This window comes from Sminthopsis crassicaudata, chromosome 2, assembly GCF_048593235.1.
Source record: "Sminthopsis crassicaudata isolate SCR6 chromosome 2, ASM4859323v1, whole genome shotgun sequence".
NCBI classification, from domain to species: Eukaryota; Metazoa; Chordata; class Mammalia; order Dasyuromorphia; family Dasyuridae; genus Sminthopsis; species Sminthopsis crassicaudata.
Window position 1 is genome coordinate 448570450 of NC_133618.1, and position 20158 is coordinate 448590607.

The following is a 20158-nucleotide window of genomic DNA, read 5'->3' on the forward strand; positions in this document are numbered from 1 at the left end:
GCTATTTTAACTAATTATTGCTTTTAACTAGGTTGTTAACTAAACTCAATTGTTCCTTCACCTTAAATTTCTTCACGATGGGGGCAAGTCACTTAATCTGTCTGATTCAATTTCTTCTTCTGTAATATGGAGATAATATTACTTTCCAGGGTTATTGTGAAGATCAAATCAATTAATATTTGCAAAGCATTTAGCCTACTGCCTCATACTTAATAGATACTGGTTCCCTTCCAGGTTGAATCACAAAAATACAAAAGTGTAGTTCTCCAATCCTTCCCGTTATTAGGGGGACCTCTCACCATCTGCCTTCTCCCCTTCCCCCATGGATTTGACAGCTCCACATTTGGAGAGCTAAAGTTCAATTCTGAACTTGTGATGATGTCCTCATTCTTTTCAAATGCTATCTTTCTTCTCTTCAGCTACTGCTGACCTTGTCCCTGAAGAATTCTCTCACATTCCATCAAGCCAAATAAAAGAACTTTCTCTTTTTTCCAAGGTGACCAAAAGTGGATATTCTGTAGTCTGATATTTCTACAACAAAAATCTCCCAAAATTCAAACAACTAGAAAAGTTCATTCATAATCACTAAAAATTCTGGATCATTTATATAGAAGCAACAAGGTTCCTGTCAAATATACATACAATAATTTAGAGGGGTGAACTAAATTACTGACTTTGGGACTGAAACCTTAAAGATGAGATATGATGCAGACTGAAAAGGGTCTAGGACTTAGACTTTGAGGGTTTCTGTTCATAATTCCAGCTTTGCCACTTGTTATCTGTGTCAATTAGTAAATCTCACTGGGCTTGAGTTTTCACATCTCTAAAATGAGAGTTGGATTAGAGCAGATGTCACAAATTGACCACAAAGCTCATGTCTCCAGAAGTATAGAAGTCCAGAATGCAGCCCAAACCAGATTAACCTGCAATTGTAAATAAATAAAAATACAATAATAAATGCAGTAGGGATTCAGTTCAAGACCTTTATTTTACATGAAGAAATTGAGATCAAGAGAAGTAAAATGACATGCTCAAAGCCTCATAGGTAGTAACATAACCAGAATCTGAAGCCTTTTCAATCCAAATCCTTGACTTTTTGCATTGTACCTTGCTTCCTCTCATTCAAGGTATTGACTACCAGCTCCTTATTGGAGCTACTTAAAAGAATAAATAAAAATAAAAATTGCTTTATCCACTCATTGGAAAACCAGTTATTAAACAATGAACTCTGCACCAAACTTGAGGGACATACAAAGAGAATCTTCCTGCCTTATGCATAGTTTACATACACATACACACCCACCCACAACCCTCTATTATGTAGTGTTAATAGAGAGACGCATGATATAGCGGACAGAAAACTTGCCCTTTAGCCAGGAAGCTCTAGGTTCAAGTCCTGCTTCTGATGTACACTAACTCTGAAGCTGGGAAAGTCACTTGGTTGCCCACACTCCAGGTAACTCCTTAAGTCTTAGGCATAGTACCAACCTGCACTAGTAGAGAGCATTTCCTCATTCCAGAGTTTCCTACAACAGTGAACTCACAGATTCAGTTCCTAACCCTATATAATAAAGAATCAAATACCATGAAAACACTTTTCAAAATCAGAGGACAGAATGCTCATTTCCAAGTTGGAAGCACAGGAAAGGCAACACAGACAAAAGAGCATTTGAGCTGGGTCTTAAAGGAAAGATCAGATTTTAAAAGGGAGGACATTTCAGCCATAGGGAAAGGGGTCAGTAAGAACACTAGGTGAGCATGTAAGGGACAGAAAAGAGCCTAGTTTTTTACCTCAGAGCAGAAGGCACTGATTTGCAATTTACATACCCAATTAGAGGTTTCTGAAATGCTCAAAAATGTTTTCTTATTAAGTATTTTCAATACTTACTTTATACAGTGATTTAGCTATTTGAACTAAGAAAAATTTCTAAGCAAAGTTAAATTTTGGCCCAGTTCTTTTATTACAAATTCCAGTTACTGCAGGTCAATTAATAAGGTTTTTGTTATTGTTCTGATAGGCTTATTTTAGATTCTCTGTATGGATTTGGGGATTATCATAATCTTCCTACTCATTTACTCTAACATAAAACCCAAACTTTCAAAGACAAGGTCTGAATTCTGAGTATAAATACAATTATCCCTTCCATATCTTGGGGTTGCCTAACCCCTTAAATCTGGAAAATTTGAGTAAAAATTTTTGGCCTTCACGTGTACAAGAGATGTCTGACTTTTTTCTCTTTCTTTTATCAAGTGAAACTGGGTTGTAAAAAATGGGTTGATATTACACTGTACCAAAAATATATTTTATGCCTTTCTGAGTTTCTAAACTTTTTTCTGTGTCATCTGCAGTCTGCAAAATTCCACCAAAATTCATATCTTATTTATTATGCCAACCCACCTTATATTGAAATCAAAATGGGGAAAGTCTTGATGTGTAAGAGATAAATTACTTTGAACTAGACAGAATATATCTTTCTATTTCAATTCTTCAAGCCCAGGCCAACTGCATATCTGGAATGAAAAATTCTGGCAGTTCTTTCCACAGGCATTATAATTAAGTGGCAATATCTAAAGGGATTGGATGTTTCTGAGAAGTTTGAAATGATTGAAGATAATAGTTGTAAACTGAAAGGTTCCTTTTCCCTTCTTAAGTACCTTAATTTCCTCCTATAGCATTCCAACTGGCTGACCAAAGAAGGCATGGACAGGTGATTCTGTATTTGCAAAGACCATGTCCTTTATGTGTATGTGCAAACTCTGGAACGTCTCACCAAATTAGAAAGGCCATAAGACCTGCCATCTGCTATCTGAATACTAGTGTAGGCAAGTTGAAAGAGGTTAATCAGCACAGTGTTGACCACCTAGTGACAAAAATTTGTTTTGTTTTATTTTGTACAGAAACGTATAAAGCTTCTGCTAAGGCATTAATAAGTTTTATGGTTGTTGTTGTTGTTTTTTTTTTTTTCTGAAGCAGTTAGGGTTAAGTGACTTGCCCAGGGTCACATAGCCTGGAAGTGTTAAATGTCTGAGGCTGGATTTGAACTCAGGTCTTCTTGACTTCAGGGCTGGTGCTCTATCCACTGCCTTACCTAGCTGCCCTGTGATTGTTCTTTTTTAAATAATTTGCTCAAGGTAGCTGATAGTACAGTGGGCCCTTTCACTGTTACTATCTGTGTGATTCTAGGCAAATTATCTAACTGCTATCTGCCTCTGTTTCCTTAAATGTAAAATAAAGTAGGGCTCCTGGTAGGGTTGTTCTGAGGATCAAATGAAATAATATTTATAAAAGCACTTAGCATAGTATCTAGCACATAGTAGGTATTTAATAAATTCTATGCCCTTTCCTCTACTTGGTGACAGGTATAAATCCTCTCCTTATTGGTAGATGAGGGAAAGCTAACATGCAAATGATATTGTCTCATTCTAAAAAACCTTCACAAGTAAGAATGTTGGGATAGAAGAATGGTGGCAACCAGTAATGCAGATTGGAGGAAATAATAAGTCTGATTATAAAACTTAAGTAATTTAAAAATTAGGTAAACTAATTCTGTGGTATTAGCCCTGTAACTGCCATTATCAAAGATGCAAATATATAATAGTTCATGAACAGGATATTAGAAGGTTTAATTTGATAGCATAATGTAGAATTCTTTTTTTTTTCTAAATTCAAATAGATAAAACTATTCCTGTTATCAGACGGCATGCTAAAATAAGACCTCGAAGCAAATCAAATCTCTGCTTAATTATACAACCCATTTAGCTGGCCTTCATTCAGTTGTATTTGTTTAGTCACAGCTATTTCATCAGTATTGTAAAATGTAGAGAAGGGGGATTTCCCTAATTCCTTTCAATCCAAAGGACAGAAGAGAATCAAGTAAATAAGAATTTATTTTATAACAATGGAGATCATCAATGATGGACAGAAACAACTACACCCAGAGAAGGAACACTAGGAAGTGAATGTAAATTGTTAGCACTACTGTCTATCTACCCAGGTTACTTGTACCTTCGGAATCTAATACTTAATGTGCAACAAGAAAATGGTATTTACACACATATATTGTATCTAGATTATATTGTAACACATGTAAAATGTATGGAATTGCCTGTCATCGGGGGGAGGGAGTGGAGGGAGGGGGGGATAATTTGGAAAAATGAATACAAGGGATAATGTTGTAAAAAAAATTACTCATGCATATATACTGTCAAAAAATTATAATTATAAAATTAATTTTTAAAAAATGGAGATCATAGCCATACTCCAAGCACTTTATGTTTTCTAGTTTAAGGGACAAATACTTGGCTTCTTAAAGACAGGCTTGCATATCTTCGGAAAGGACTTTCAAAAGATCACTGATAACATTTTGTCTTTCTACATGTAATAGCTCTTAAACCTCCATGTCACACAAATTTGGAGCTGGAAGGGATCTTAGACCTCACTAAGTCCCACCCTTTTGTTTTTCCGATGGGGAAACTGATTTGCTCACCAATGGCTGGCAGGTAGCAGAATCAGGATTTTGCTCTTTTTTATTGCAAATGCTTTTGGTGAAGGCTCATAAATAGAAACTGGTCAATGGGAGCATCATGATGACCACGAGGAGGGACAAAATGCCTCCCATTCCCAGAGAGCCTGAAAGTTTCTTCGAGACAAAGGGAGGCGCCAGCAGGTGTCACTGTTTCCCAGATATTAAAACTGCTCAGGGACAAGGTCCCCAGCATGACCTTATTCCTCTCACTTTATAACACTAAAAGGATTGCGTGGGACTAACCAGAAACATAAAGAAATGTGGCTTATCTGTAGGGGAAGAATTTGATAAAGGCTAGAATTTGAATATTTTTAATCCTGTTTTTATCACTGTATAGCATCTTCTTTTTCAAATACATCCTTCCCCCATCAAGCCATACCTTGTAATGAAGTGTAAGATATGTGTGCATTCCATTCTGAGTAAGACGGTTAAGACCCCAAGTACTCTCGATTATCAGCTGTTGGAATGTGGCTGGCGCCTCCCAGATTCCTTGAGACACACACTCAAACTGGTAAAATCCGGTGGAGAGATGGAAGCAGTTTTTTTGTTTTGTTTTGTTTTGTTTTTTACTTATTCTTTATTCAGGGCAGTGGGAAAAATCAAAATGAATCAACACATGAACTGAATCTGACACTATGTGTAACTTTCCACATCTATAGTTCCCTTCTATTTGTCTTGCAAGGCTATCTTTCTGATGAAGGTGTCCCACAGTCCCAACAATAGTAAATACTTAACTTTAATTGAATTTAAAAGAGGAAGATTTTGACTCAATGAAAATCAAGACCTTTCTAGCACTTTGAGGTATCTAATAACCTAGAGAAACTGAGATTCCCATTTCTTAGAGGTTTTAATAGGAGCTTAGATGTAGCTACTGAAGGAAATTTAGCAATGATTTAGCCCAAATCCCTTCATTTTACAGAAGAAATGGAAATTAGCATCATGGGAAAGAGGAAAGGAAGAGAACTAATGTATTCAAATCTACTCAGGGCAGAGTTAGGATTCAAACTATTCAAAAGAAGGAAAGGAGATCATTTTGAAAGGAAATTTGCAAAGATTACTCATGAATCCCTCTTCTAAATCCAATTCATCCTTTGGATTCAACCCCCCCTGATAAAGCTTTCACTTGGAATTCTAGGGAACCATTATTCTACAATGGTCTAGCCCATGACATAGTATTGTCTTTGTAATGTGATCAAGGACTTGATTTGTAGCAAGATTTTTAAAATAATAGCTTTTTATTTTCAAAATACATGCAAAGATAGTTTTCAGCATTGACCCTTGCAAAACTTTGTGTTCCAGATTTTTCTCCCTGCTCTCACTCACTCCCCTCCCCAGACAAGGAATAATCTAGTATAGGTTAAACACGTGCTTCTAAATGTATTTCCATATTTATCTTGTTGAACAAGAAAAATCAGATCAAAAAGGGAAAAAGTGAGAAAAAAAAAACAAGCAACAACAAAAAGGTGAAAATGCCTTTTGTGGTCCACATTCCATCCCCTTAGTTCTCTTTTTGGATGCAGTCGGCTCTCTCTATCACTAGTCTATTAGAATTGCTTTGAATCATCTCATTGTTGAAAAAAGCCACGTCCATCACAGTTGATCATCACATAATCTTGCTGTTGCTGTGTAGAATGTTCTCGTCTCTATTACTTCACTCATCATCAGTTCATGTAAGTCTCTCCAGGCCTTTCTGAAATCATCCTGCTGGTCATGTCTTATAGAACAATAATATTCCATAATTTTTATACACCACAATTTATTCAGTCATTCCCCAACTGATGAGCATCCACTCACTTTCCAGTTCCTTGCCACTATAAAAAGGGCTCTGCATTAAGACTTAATCACAAAGTAGTTTGGCTCTTCTAGTGTGTCTTCTTGTTTGCTGGATAAAAATTACACATTGAACACTAACATTTAAAATCAATACATTGAAGAAATGTATGAGGTGTGATGGTGGCAGGAGGCAGCCTAGTACTAAGGGATCCTTATCTGTTTCATGAGTTGTCATTGTGAAAAACTCTCAGTAGCCAACCTTCTGCTGACTAGTCATATTTAGCTTATAGTTGGATCTTGGCAGTCTCTCAGTACCTGAAATCTTTCCAACTTGGGAGAACCTACTTGAGCTTGCATTCTGCTGGCTTGGTCTATGGGGAACCCACTCCACAGGCATTTCTTTCCCAAGGACCTTGTTCCTTAGATGTTTGTCTAACACTATACACATTATCCATTTGAGCCAGTTTACTAACAGTTACTACTGTGTGTGCTTAGTATCATAATTTTTGTTCTGTTGTTTCTGTCCCATCCAATTCTTCATGACCTCATTCAGGGTTTTTTGGCAAAGATGCAAGAATAGTTTGCCATTTCTTTCTCCAGCCCATTTTACAAATGAGGAAACTGAGACAAACAGGATTAAATGACTCACTAGGATCCCATAATCAGTATGTGTCTGAGAACAAATTCAAACTCAGGGATATAAGTCTTCCTGACTTCAGGCCAAGCACCCCATCCATTGTATCACCTAGCTGCCCATTATAAATAAATACTATTAACCTTGTTTTATAGATAAGACTATAGAGGCCCAGGTCACACAGATAGTAAGTGAGGCTGTGGTCTTCCTCACACTAGAATCAGTATTCCATTTGTCTTGCAAGGCTATCTTTCTGATGAAGGTGTCCCACAGTCCCAACAATAGTAAATACTTAACTTTAATTGAATTTAAAAGAGGAAGATTTTGACTCAATAAAAATCAAGACTTTTCTAGCACTTTGAGGTATCTAATAACCTAGAGAAACTGAGATTCCCATTTCTTAGAGGTTTTAATAGGAGCTTAGATGTAGCTACTGAAGGGAAATCCCTTCATTTTACAGAAGAAATGGAGATTAGCATCATGGGAAAGAGGAAAGGAAGAGAACTAATGTATTCAAATCTACTCAGGGCAGAGTTAGGATTCAAACTATTCAAGCAGTAAGTGAACAGTCATCCATCAAGAATTTCTATTGCAAAGGGACTTTAGGGACTCTTCCAATTCTTTTTTTTTTTTTTGGAGGCTGGAGTTAAGTGACTTGTCCAGGGTCACACAGCTAGGAAGTATTAAGTGTCTGAGACCACATTTGAACTCGGGTCTTCCTGACTTCAGGGCTGGTGCTCTATCCACTGCGCCACCTAGCTGCCCCCTGACTCTTCCAATTCTTAAGATTCTTATTCTTATATGATTCTATGAACCTGATAGCCAATATGTCACCTCAAGAGAGAGAGGTCACAGTGCCCTTGTCCTACAGGTAAAACAGAAGTCTCTTTTGGACCAAGGACTCACAATTGTGGGTGTGCAATGGGCTTAATTGATGGCAGATGCTCTAATAATACAATATATTAGAGCATGATTTTGGAAATTGTAATATCTATAGTTTTAATAGCTTCAGACCTAGACTGTGAAATATTAAAGGTCATTCATTTCACATTAGAAATAGGCAAATTGGGCATTCCTTGTGATAAGGAGAGGACACAGAAAGCCTGTTGGGTTCATGAAAGAGTTCTGAACTTGATGAATTTGTGCTCTAACTTTTGGAGATTTGTGTTAGCCTCAATATCTCAGGGCTATTTCTGGGGTGGGGGGAAACAAAATAAACCACAACCCAATTTGTAATATAGCAATAATACAGCTGGATACAGTCCTTTTTTTTTTTTTTTAACTGAATCAGTAAAAATTTGGCTGAGATAATTAATATTGTACTTTATGATGAAACCTAACATTCTTTTCAGATGGTGCCATAAATAGTCACCACAGTGCTATTTCTCATGAAAAAGGGAACCTTGTTCTCTCGGTTTCAGCAAATAAAAAAAAAAAAAGAAAGCAGAAGTCTTAGATTCATTTCTTCTTTTATTATATTCCAATAATAATAATACCTAACATTTATATAGCTCCTTATGATTTACAAAGCCTTTTATAGAAGTTATTTAATTTGAAACTAACAATGCTGGGAAGTCAACAGAGTTACATAAATTACAAAATGCTAGACAAGTATAAGACTTGAAAAGGCAGCATGAGACAATGCATAGAATATCTGTCCTGGACCCAGGAAAACACAGGGTCATATTATATGCTGTTGCTATTTACTAGTTTTTGACCCACGGCATGCCATTGTAATTATAGTTGGCATTTATATAATTTTTTAAGATTTGCAAAGTGCTTTATGCATGTTAATTCAATTCAGCTTTGAGATGATGAGGCTATTATTATTGCCATTTTACATATCAGAAGAGTAAGGTTGGTCTGTAATTGACTTGTGTAAGGTAACACAGCTAACTGTCTGAAGCAGAATTTGAACACAGATATTCCTGACTCCAAGTCCAAACTCTGTGCATTGTGTCACCTAGCTGCCATTTCTCTGAGTCTCTTTTTCCTCATCTCCAAAATATACATATTTTATGTCTAATGATAAGCATAGGCTAATAGAGCTTATTTTATAGGATTGTTGAGAATCAAATGAGAAAGTACTTTGTGTACTTTAAAGTGTTATATAAATGTCAACTATTATTATCATCATTGTCATCTTATAGGTTTTTTTTAAAAAACACCACACACCCTGAGAAGTAATATTATCTTCCCAAAGTCACACAGCTAATAAGTGTTAGAGCTAGGATTCAGCCCTCATAGATTCCCATTCCAATATTCTTCTACCATGCTCCAAAAGTCTTTTTTTCTTTCTACTGAAAGTCACATCTCTCATCAGATCCATCTGAAAATTGTCGTACTTAGAGAAGTTCCGTCAATCTAAAAAGAACTAATTAAAAATAACTGGGGATGAAAACTGGTTATCAATTAGTTAACAATCATTTATTAAATGCCTTCTCTATGCCATTTTCTACCCTAGGTGTGGGGGATACAGAATCAAAAGCAAAACAAGAGCCTGATCTCAAATTACTCAGAGTTTGTTAGAAGATTCCACGTGTACCCAGAGGAACATACAACATTTAGAGATATTCTTTTCTGCCTCTAAATATTTGTTCTCCTGATGCTCTTTCTTCCTCTTTGATTGTTCCTTCTCAGTCTCTTTTGCTGGATCTTCATCCGTGTCACCTAACCATGGATGTGTCCCCAAGTTCTGTCCTGGATCCTGTTCCTTTCTTCCTCTTTATTTCATTTAGTGATCTCATCAGTTCTCATGGATTTATTTAACATGTTAATGCAGATAACTTATTATAACTCTTTTGAATATACATGCTAGGCCTAGGGGAGACAAAATTTAGATAAGACATCAGCTCTGCCCCATGGAATTTACCATTTAAAAGGGGAATAAGATACAAACAAAGGCAACCAAAATATAATATTGCATGATAAATGCACTAGAGAGATGGAAAACAAAGTACTATGTGAGGTGGAAGAAGCAAAGTCATTACTAATTTTGAGGATGCAGGAAGGCTTTCTGGAGAAGTTGACATTTGCTTTGGGTTTTAAAGGATGAATAGAAATAAAAAAGGAAAAGAAAAGGAGGGATCACCTTCCCAAATAAGAAACAACACTATGAAAGGCATAGGGTTGGAAGAGCACAAGATATTTGAAGAGGGGTTGGGGGGAGGAGACAAATCATAGGAACATAGATTTAGGCCTTTAAGGGGACCTTAGAAACTACTGAATAATACACAGCTCTTTAAAGTTTACAAAGAACTTTAAACATTATTTCATTTGATTATAACAACAATCTGTGCATCCCACTTTACAGCTAATAAAATGGGATCCAGAGAAGTCAAATAATTTGTTTAAAATTACATAGCTCATAAGTAACAGTCAAACTCTAATTGAGTCCCCTAACTTTAAGCCCAGTGTTCTTTCTGAGAGTTGTCTAGGTTGGCTGGATTGTAATGCACACGTATCCATCTATCCTAAACATCTTGCCTACTGTTCTTCCACTGTCCCTTGTTCTACAGTTGGACCAGCACCCTCAGGACAATTAGTCCATTGAGCTTGGGAATCCAGACTTGTTAGAACTCAGAGCTGTACCAATTGGTAAGCGAATGCCAGATACCAACCGGCTCTGTCTATCTGGCCCTAGACCAAGCTTCACATTCACCTGTCCCAAACATCTTGTCATCTTGCCTGGTACCCTGCCTGTATGGCATTTCCTTTTCTGAGCTTCCCATCACTTGCTCTGAAAACAGTCATCAAATCGCTACTGCGATTGCTTCTGGAAAACATATAATAATTGACTGCCCAAAGGCTCCCTTCATCATTCCTATTAATCTTGCACAGCATCTTTCATATCAGACATTTGATGCAAAAAAAGTTTTCTCACTCAATAGTTTCTTCTTTTATCCTAGTTGTGTTGATTTTACTCTAGCAAAAACTCTTTAATTTCGTATAACTAAAAATTTCTGTTTTCTCATTTGCAGTTACTTCATCTTCTATTTAATTAAGAATTCTTCCCCCTCCTCTTAGTTGTGAAAAGCACATGATCTGATTATCTGTTAATTTTTTTAATGGTATGACCTATAATATTTAGGTTGCATATTCATTTTGAATTTATTGTCTTATATGATGTAGTGTGCTGCCCTAAACATAGTTTCATTCAAATTGCCTTCTACTTTTTTCCAGCCATTCATGTTAAATGAAGACTAGTTTAGCTCCAAAAGCTTAAAGTAGGTTTACAAAAGCTTTAAATTTTAAGACTTTATTTTTTTTTAATTCTAAGACTTTAAAAAATAAAAATAAAATCTGATTAGACTTCTCCTAGTTCTCTTTTCTTTACTCTAGTGACTTTAATAATAAATGAGAAAAAAGACTACAACTTCGGGACCAAACTAATTAAAAAGAGGGAAAGGAGAAGTTGCTAAATGATAGGAGAATCATTGAAGCAAGATTTGGAAGAAATTTATAGATCATGTTGCATAGCCCCCTCTTTTTATAGAGCAGGAATCAGGGTCTTACGTATCTTTGCCATTGCTGTTTTCTTTAGAAGGGAGAATCCTGCAGGGATTACGTTTCTTTTTTGTTGTTGCTGCTGCTAATAGACTGTGCACTGACACCTAATACAATGGTTTGTATAACATGTTTACAAATGGGATCTGCATTTCGTTGGGAAATGACTGAAAGCTTACAAGAAAGATGATATGGGAATATGTATTTGTTTTCCCAGCCTTCTTTGAAATCAGCGGTAGTTGACTGAAGATTCAAATGCTAGATCAACACTAACTATTGGGAAATCCAGTTAGTGGAGGAGCAGATGGAAACATTGCAGCATGTTACCCACATATGGAAATAGTTGCCTGAGGCTAGCAAAGCAAATAGTATAAATACATTTAAATGACAGCTAAATATTTTTATGGCAAGTAAAAGAGTTGATGGATAGAGAACAGGGAAACAAACTTGAGATGGCACTAAATGGAATAGAGCTGTCAGTTAATGTTTGCTATTTATTTCTAGGACTCTGGAGCCTGGGAAGAATTGGAAAAATGCATATGAGAACAACTTTACAAACTGAAGCTGGAGTGAAGCCAAGGCTTTGGGAGTCACACTTGAAAATATTAAGTAGGAAAAAAAGAGCAATAAACAATCCCAATCCCTATTGCAATGAGAATAAAAACCCTTTCTTAGATGTACTGTTCTTTGTCCTTTCCCTGGTCAAAATTATGTAAGGGACAAAGAGCTGATGCCAGATATTTTTAAAATTTTGTTTGAGTAGAGTTTACTGGCTAATTCTCTTTAAAGGAGTGTGATCTTGAGATGGTAACTGGGAATCAAGATTCCCAGGCACTTTTCCACAATATCACTGCCAATGTGATCTTGAACATATTACTCTATGCTTTTAGGGTGGGGCGGAGGGAAATGATTTCACTGCTGTTGGAGCCAAATAGTAAGAAGAGATTGGCAAGGGTATAAATTTGACAAAATCTGGGTTTTCAAAGTTGAATCCCAGGGAAAGAATATCAGAAAAAATGTGATGTTCACAGAAGTTTTCATTTTTTTTTTTCTTTTTCTTTTTCTTTCTTTCTTTTTGGTCAGGAAAACAAGAGAATGGGATATGCTGGATATCCAAAAGAGAATGAAAGAAAGAGTAAATTGTAGAAAAAGAAAAGGAAAAGGAATCAAAGGGAAGAGAAATGCATTTGCATGATGGACCTTGAAGCAGGAGAGACCTTGGTTTGGACCATGTATCCGATATGTATTTTTTCTTAGGGAGTTCATTACTAACTTGTTCAGTTTTTTTTTTTCTAAAATGGAACTATTTAAATCATTTCTTTCCTTATCTGTTAATCTGAGAAATCTATATTTTTGTAAGTATTCATCCATTTCACTTAAATTATGAGATTTACTGGCATAGAATTAGGCAAAATAGCTCCTAATTATTATTTTAGTTTTCTCTTCATTGGTGGTAAGTTCACCTTTTCCATTTTTCATACTGGTTATTTGGTTTTCTTCTAGTCAAATTAACCAAAGGTTTATCTGATTTGTTGATTTTTTCAAAAAACAACAACTCAGTTTTGTGTATGAGTTCAATAGTTTTGATATGTATTTTTTTAAACCAGCTATCATTTACTTTCTCTAAATCTGTTTCCTTGTCTGTAAAATCTAAAAATATCTGTAGTACCCACTTGTGAAAATCAATGATATATGTAGAGCACTTTGCAAATAATAATAATAATAGCACATTTATATAGCACCTTAAAACTTACAAAACACTTTATTTTTCTTTAATGTTTTTACAAACATTATCTTTTCACAATAACCCTATGAAACAGATGAAGATGAGAAAACTGAGGCAGAGAAATTAAGTGACTTGCCCAGGAAAATACAGCTAGTACTTAATTCAGATCTTTAAGGATCTAAAGCATCCAAGTATCAGTTATTATTAGTTCTGGAAGCTAAAGTATCAAGGTCTAATCCCTTTAAGCGCCCAAAAGTTTTTATTTTAATTATTTTATATAGAAATCATTCAGAAAACATTTTGTAAATGTCCTTTTGAAAGAGTTTGTTGAATATTATTTAACCTTTTCTAGGTAATTAGTTCGTTATCATCTTTGAGAAGCAGAATATCTATCTTCTTCAGGAATACATTTCATATCTCTCTTTATTCTAATAACTTCACCTCTGTTGATTATTTTCAGATTAGCCTGGCACAAAATAGGAGCTCAGGGGCAGCTAGGTGGTAAAGTGAGTAGAGCACTGGCCCTGAAATCAGGAGGACCCGAGTTCAATCCAGCCTCAGACACTACGTGATCCTGAGCAAGTTACTCAATCCCAAGCCTCTCCCTCCCTAAATAGGAGTTCAATACATATTTATTGATTGATTGCTTGATGATAGCAGGGGAAAATGCTGGATCTGAATTCAGGAAAGTCCTGTGTTCAAATTTTAGCTGTGTGATTCTGTGAATCTTTGTTTTCACAGCTGCAAAATGGAAACAAGACTTGAATGACCTGCCTCATGGGGTTATGGAATAGGAAATGGAAATGTAGTATGTTTTTACATGTTACAAACCTCGCTGGGAGTGGATTCTGATTCAAATACCTTTAATTGTTAAACTATGTTCCCACCCCTACTTTGCTCGGTCCTGGAATGTTTAGAAGATGGCCAAACCCTAATTGAGCACAGTGCTGATACTCCTGAAGCCCAGATAAGATGACCTATTGTCTCAGACTATTTTCTTAAGAAAAGGCATTAGGTTTGTTTAGTTGAAAGGTCACCACAGTTGAAATGAGGTAATGGTTATGTACAGAAAGTCAGGGAATCTGGATTATTTCTCTTAACTTATACAGCTCCCATTTAAGTGTCACTTTAAAGTTTTCCAAAGCCCTTTCCATACAAGCTTATAAGGTCCCTGACTCAACTCATATTATCTTTATTTTATGGGTGATGAAATAAAGGCTCAAGGACATGAAGCAACTTGCCTAAAATCGCACAAATAATGTCAAACCAAGGCTCTTTAATGGAGTGGTGTGAGGCAGAGAGGGCTGGGTTTGGAGTCACAGGACTTGAGTTTGAAATTTGACTCTGCCACTTTAGTTCCCTGTGTCACAAGGGACAAATCTTGACCTCAGTTTCCTCATCTGTAAAATGAAAAAGTTGGACTATATGGCCTCTAAGGGCCTTTTCAGCTCATTCCAGATAAATGTTCAGAGAGGCTCAATGTCAGCTTGGCCCCAGTTTTTAATCTAGCTATATTTCTATCTCTCTCTCTACATATCGATCTATGATAATTACATAGAGGTATATGGATAGAGCTACAGGTAGATATAGATATATCCATGTGCATATTTCTATATATATATAACTACATGCATCTATCTATATTTATAAAAATTTTATTTGTGAACAGATATATCTATATATAAACACACAGTTACATATATAGGCAATATATACTTTACAAATACATATGTATATCCATTCTACATTATACATATATTTCAGTAACTTATATAACTATCTTTTAGCTTAATTTACATTAGTAGAAGAGTACCTCATACCAATGAAATCATAGATTCTTGAAGTATTAAAGTAGATACATTTTTAAAGGTGCTTTTATATCTATTATTCAATTCAATAGGCATTTATTAAGGAATAACTCTGTGCAAAGTGCAGGACCAAGACCAAACATAGTTCCTGCTACATTATTGTTCTATGAGAAATGATCAGCAGGAAGACTTCAGAAAGGCCTAGAGAGACTTACATGAACTGATGCTAAGTGAAATGAGTTGAATCCAAAGAACATTATACACAGCAACAGCAAGATTATGTGATGATCAACTGTGATGAATTTGACTCTTTTCAACAATGAGGTGATTCAGGGCAATTCCAATAGGCTTGTGTTGGAGAGAGCCATCTGCATCCAGAAAGAGGACTATGGGAACTGAATGTGGATCACAACATCGTATTAACACCTTTGTTGTTGCTGTTGTTTGCTTACTTGTGTTTTTCTTTCTCATTTTTTTCCTTTTGATCTGATTTTTCTTCTGTAACATGATGAACGTGGAAATATGTTTAGAAGAATTGTACATGTTTCATCTATATTAGATTACTTGTTGAAGATGGGGGAAGAAAGGAGAAAAACTTGGAACACAAATTTTTTTTTGCAAGAGTAAATGTTGAAAATTATTTTTGCACGTATTTTGAAAAATAAAAAGCTATTATTATACAATAAATAAATAAATAAACTCCACAAACAAAAAACCTAATCCCTGCTCTTAAGAAATTAAAATACAAACAATAAGCAAATAACAAAATATGCACTAAGTGACCTCAGTGGGAGAGAAGGGTAACAAACTATAATACTAATAAATCAGGCCTCAAAGATAATGACCATTTTACAGATGAGAAAATTGAGATCATAGAGGTTAGATGACTTGTGCATGGTCACACATTTGGTAAGTAGCAAGCTCAATATTTGAACCCAGATCATGTTATTGCAGATCCATCATCCTTTCTGCCACCCCACATGGCTTCTTAAAGAGAGGAAAAGCTATAAAATAAGAGATTAAGTTGCTTGTTCTAAGTCACACAACAAGTTGATCATGAAACAAAGAATAGAATACATATGCCCAGAGCAATTTCTACAGCTCCAGCCTCTGATGATTAGGAATGTATTAGGGACACCCTCAAACATTCTTTACCCCTTCTAGTAGTACTTAGCACGTAAGACACAGACAGCCAAGCTTTGAACTAGAGTTTGGAGACCAAAATTATTTTTCTGCCACTGTGATGTCATTAACTCTTCCTGAGTTTTCTCAACAATAAAAGATGAATAATAAATTTATATTTATTTGTTCATTTAATAAATATTTATTAAGCATATACTATACTGGACCAGGGGGCCTAAGTTAGAGATTATAAAGCTTAAATACCACCTCTGTCCCCAGAGAACTCAAACTAATAGGAGGATGACACCAATTATAATGCATAACATTACAATGGTTGTTTTCTAGGTGCGTGACAAAATGTTATGTGATATAAGACTTTACAAAGCACTTTTCTCACAGCTGTGAGTATGAGAGTATCCATTTATAAAATGATACCCAGAGATATATAAGGGGCCTTATTCTGGGTAGTAACTAGTAAAGCAGGAATCCCAAGTGTCTCAACTTGCCCTGTGCTTGTTCCAATATCTTTCCTTTTGTCCCTGTTCCGATTTTTTATCTGTATTACTAGCATTCACCTGATCATTTTTGTTCTCATCCTGTTGACATTATCTTTGACTTTAAACTCTCTCATTTCTCATTTATCAGACCTTGCTAATTCTACTTCCACATTGTCTCTCAAAAGAGCTTAGCGTAGCTCTTGGTACCTAGTATGTATTAATAAATGCTAATTCCCTTCTCTGAATTATTATTATCATTACCCTATGTTGGGTTATCATTTCTACCTGCCTGGACTATTACAATAACCTCTTTCCAAGACTTTTGGTCTTGATTCTTTCTCTGTTCCAATGCATTCTTCATATTGATGCCAGAATAATCCTTTTTACATCTAGATCTGGTCCAGCCATTCTGCTATTAAACCTTTGGTAGCTCCTTATCATCTCTTGAATAAAATTTTTAAAAAATTGTTTTTGTTGTAGTTCATGTCTACTATACATATTTCAGCCACACTATACTATGCTATTGTGTCTCACATACCTTTGTTCCCTTGTTTCTTAAACCTAAGCCATCTCTTCACTCCTTGAGCTCCTATCAGGAACAACTTTTCCCCTAGTATCTCACATACTCCTAGGATTTGTAACTGTAATATACTTAGTCTGTTTTGCATCGGGATTATGTGTTTACATCTTACCCTTCTACTTAACTCTAAATCTCTTAAGGAAAGGAACATCTTACCTAGACTGAATCTCCCTAGTACCCTCATGTAAAAGGAATACATCTGTAGGTGCTTAATGTTAATTTGTTGAGAAGTGATCTGGTGTGGTGGTAAAAATCTGTAAAAATAAACAGCTGTACCTAGATTCAAAATAGAGTTCCATTTACATCCAGCATCTGTCATATTTGCTGTGACCTTAGGTAAATCACTCAACCTATCTAATCTTGGTTTCTTGATCTGTAAAATGAAAATAATAATGCCTGCAAAACTAACTTCATAGAATTGTTGTGAAAATCAAATGAGATAATGTATGTAAAATTCTTTTCAACTCTAAAAGCATTATATAAATATTAATCACTATATAATATACTTAGTAACAGCTATTTTCCATCTGTGTTTGGGGTGGAGGTGGGGGAGATATTAATCACTTAAAACCTCTTGGAAGAAAGACATGTTATGAATAAAAAAGAGCATAATTACTATTCAGCTACAGTGTTTAATTCATGGGAAAATGCATTCATAGAAAGTGCAAGTAATCTCAACCAGATATAATTGTGGTTGTGTTAAATGTAATTTAATATTTATTATAGATTTAGCCCAAAGTATTAAAGGTGCTTTTAGTCAGCATCAAATTTAATGGGATACTTAATAAATGCTGATGATAATTAATAATATACAGAGGCTAAATCTCTGAGTACTTTTTTTTTCTGTAATTATATGACAGTGCTAGGTAAGGTATCTGAAAGAGGGAAAGATACCAAAAGGCTTGGGGGAAAACTCGGACCTTATTAATACCAGAAAAAAACTCAATAAGAAAATATTAAAGACTACCAATCTATTTGCCCACTGTCCAACAGGTACTAAGTCACACTTACTCAAAATTTTTATGCCAGTCTTTATACTTGAATCAAGGCAGCCTCAATGAAGTTATTAGTAAAGTACAAGCAAGCTTTTGCAAATGACATTCAACACTGAACCACATCTTTATTATTTTGCAATTGGCTGAAAGACATAATGAATATAAGATTACATTGTGCTTATTGTTTATTATGAAAAAGCATTACAGTAAGAGGATTTTTCCACTAGAGTCTCCCATAATTCAAAATCATTCAAGATTCCTTGAAAGACACAGTAACATAAACAATTCTGTTCAATGACCCTCTGGTTATAAACATAAGATAGGAAAATGAAAGCTGGCAAACAATTTTTATAGCCAGTGTTTCTGATAAGGGCCTTATTTCCAAAATGTAGAGCAAGCTGAGTCAGATTTACAAGAATACAAGTCATTCCTGAATTGATAAATGGTCAAAGAATATGAACAAGCAGTTTTCAAATAAAGAAATTAAAGCTATTTATAGATATATGAAAAAATGCTCTAAATCATTATTAGAGAAATGCAAATTAAAACAAATGTGAAGTATCTCACATGTATCAGATTGGCTAATATTTAATATTGGAACATGCTAAATGTTGAGAGGATATAGGAAAATTGGAACACTAATGCTGTGTTGGCGAAGCTGTGAACTGATTCAACTATTCTCGAGAACAATTTGGAACTATGTCCAAAGGGCTGTAAAATTGTTCATGTCATTTGATTTAATTTAATTTTTTTCCCCTTTGGAGGCATTCAGGGTTAAGTGACTTGCCCAGGGTCACTAGCTAGGAAGTGTCCATCCAGGTGCCCCTATTCCCTTTGATTCAGCAAAACTAATACTGGATCTGTATCTCAAAGAAATCATTAAAAAGGGAAAAGGAGCCACATGTACAAAGATGTAGCATATCTTTTTGTGCTAGCAAAGGATTGGAAATGGAAGGGATGCCCATCAATTGGATAATGGCTGAACAAATTGTGGTGCATGATTGTGATGAAATGCTATTGTGATGAGCTTGCAGATTTCAGAAGAACCTGGAAAGACTTGCATGACTGATGCTGAGTGAATTGAGCAGAACCAGGAGAACGTTGTACACAATACAATTGTGCCATGTAAACTCAATAGACTTAGTTATTCTCAGCAATACAATGATCTAAGACAATTCCAAAAGACTCATGATAGAAAATGCTACTAGAGAAAGAACTACTGAGTCTAAATGCAGATTGAAGCATGCTGTTTTCATCTTTTTTGGTTGTTTTTTGATTTTTGCAGTTTTCCCCTTTTGTTCTGATTCTTCTTTTACAACATGACTAATGCAGGAATATGATTAATATGATTGTACATGTATAATCTATATCAGGTTGCTTAATGTCTTGGACAGGAGGAAGGAAGGGAGGGAGGGAGGGAAAATGGAAATAAAATCTTATAAAGGTAAATGCTGAAAATGAAAAAAATGGAATGTGAAAAGAAGAAGCACTTTCTTTCAAAAATAAAGTTGAGTTAAATTACAGAGTAGGATTTAAAATTTTTGAGCTGTATTTCTAGAACCCACTGAAATGACTTGCAAAGGTCCATTTTAAAAAAACAATACCTAAACAATCAATCAGTCAAACAGCATTTATTAAATATCTACTATATGCACTCTGCTAAATGCTGGAGATAACAAAGAAAGGGGGGGGGAAAGCCTCTCTTAAGGATTTCGTAGTTAAATAGGGGAGATAGCATGAACACAACTGTGTACAAATAAGATGTATCCAGGATAAACTGGGATTAATTTTAGAGAGAAGGCACTAAGATTAAGGACTAAGAAAGGCTTCTTGCAGAAACTGGGACTTTGGCTGAGACTTGAAGAAAACCAGGGAAGCCAGGAGATACAGACAAGGAGGAGAACATTCCAAGCATAGGGAAAAACTTGTGAAAATGCTCAAGTAGGAGATGGAACATTTTGTGAGAGGAGCAGCAAGATGGCCAGTGTCAT

The 20158-nt window shown here is 35.4% G+C and overlaps 1 protein-coding gene across 1 annotated transcript in view; it reads right to left on the reverse strand.

The window, feature by feature from the left end:
* Positions 1-5003, reverse strand: part of GHRH (growth hormone releasing hormone) — a 30454-nt gene extending 25451 nt beyond the window's left edge. Inside the window, exon 1 of the mRNA XM_074292677.1 lies at positions 4906-5003. The gene's annotated coding sequence lies outside the window, so the exon portion shown is untranslated. The remainder of the gene's footprint in view (positions 1-4905) is intronic.
* Positions 5004-20158: the final 15155 nt, after the last annotated feature.